Below are 1,726 nucleotides of genomic sequence, written 5' to 3'. Positions count from 1 at the left end.
ATGCAAATTATTTTGTCAAGGCGCCCTTTCCCCCCCTTCCAACCCAGCGTATATACATGCTCCAAGCACGTGCGCTGTTTCATTCAGACGCTGTTTTTCCGACAGACCTGGTTTTCACCTGAGGACGGCTGCTTGCGTTGTGGCCGAAACGTCGTGATAATTATTTTATTATTTTTCTTTTTATCATTTTATTACTTCCCTTCTGTTGCTACCATTTAATTACAGCAGCAATCGGGAACTTGTCTCGCACGAGCAGCGATTGTCTATTTCGTGTTCACGTACCGTTGTTGCTGCAGGTTGCGCAACACATTCACAACATCCTTGGGCAGCATTCGGATCAGCTCCAGGCTTTCCTTGATTTTATTTAATATTTCAAAATGTTCTCTCCCGTGCACCTACACACATACAGACCGCAGAGCAAATTCTTTAAAACATCAAATGCTTATTGTGAATTCTAGATTTGAAGCTTTCGTGACTGCAAGGATTCATATTCTTAGGTTTTTTCGGTAAAGTCACGTAGGTAAAAAATTAAAATTAATAAAAGTAAAATAAAATAAAAATCACGACGTTTCTATTGCAACACAAGCAATCATCATCAGGTATAAATGAAATAGCAACAAAAATTCTAACCAGAACAACTATAGACAGACATATGAGCAGACAGATATCACCAAGATACATAGAGAGAGAGTAACACAGGTACAGAGAGGGAGATCGTCTCTGTGGAGTGGCCTTAAATAGGCAGAGGGGGCAGTGGCAGAGAGAGGGAGGGGTTAGAGACAAAATGTACATGTCAATGAGTACGGAAAACGAGGAATTTAAACGAAAGCAGGTAACTACCAGGAGGTGAAATATGTCTTCTTGGTCGGATGGCCAATTGCTGCCACAGTTGCTTGAAGTCATCAGCATGTCGTGCACCACTTTCACGCAGCCTGAGGATTTGGTTAAGTGGCAAAAAGCGGACAGGTAAGGCGAGTACACGCAGGGACAATTTCTTTCAGAATAATACATTGAAATGATGTCATCATGGGACCTCCTTTGCCAGTAGCAAAATATACTAATAGGGGTTTTCACCTTTTTTCTGGCAACAAAACTGATACCTTTTGCAAGGAATCATACTTACATTAACCACAATACTTGCAGTCAAATGCAAACAAAAAACAATACTCTGATAATTTATGCATTGTCTTTGAAACTGATTGGTCCACACCAGAGACAGCTTTCTTTAGAGCCTAGTCTCATATGGTGTTCGACCAGATGACGCCAAAAGGCGTCATCATGGGACCTCCTTTGCCAGTACCAAAATATACTAAAATATAGGGGTTTTCACCTTTTTTCTGGCAACAAAACTGACACCTTTTGCAAGGAATCATACTTACATTAACCACAATACTTGGCGTCATCTGGTCGAAAACCATATGAGACGAGGCTCTAAAGAAAGCTGTCTCTGGTGTGGACCAATCAGTTTCAAAAACAATGCATAAATTATCAGAGTATTGTTTTTTGTTTGCATTTGACTGCAAGTATTGTGGTTAATGTAAGCATTATTCCTTGCAAAAGGTGTCAGTTTTGTTGCCAGAAAAAAGGGGAAAACCCCTATTAGTGAAATTATATAATTTACAAAAACCTCAAATGTGTCTTAATAGCTAGACAGCACGTGTGTGTGAACAAGGGGCAGTCAAAGTGATCACCTTGGGAGTTCGTATCAGAAGCCGCCTCTCCACTC

Source organism: Callorhinchus milii, unplaced genomic scaffold, assembly GCF_018977255.1.
Source record: "Callorhinchus milii isolate IMCB2004 unplaced genomic scaffold, IMCB_Cmil_1.0 Scaffold1019, whole genome shotgun sequence".
In the NCBI taxonomy this organism is placed as follows: domain Eukaryota; kingdom Metazoa; phylum Chordata; class Chondrichthyes; order Chimaeriformes; family Callorhinchidae; genus Callorhinchus; species Callorhinchus milii.
Note: the sequence above shows the minus strand (reverse complement) of the source record.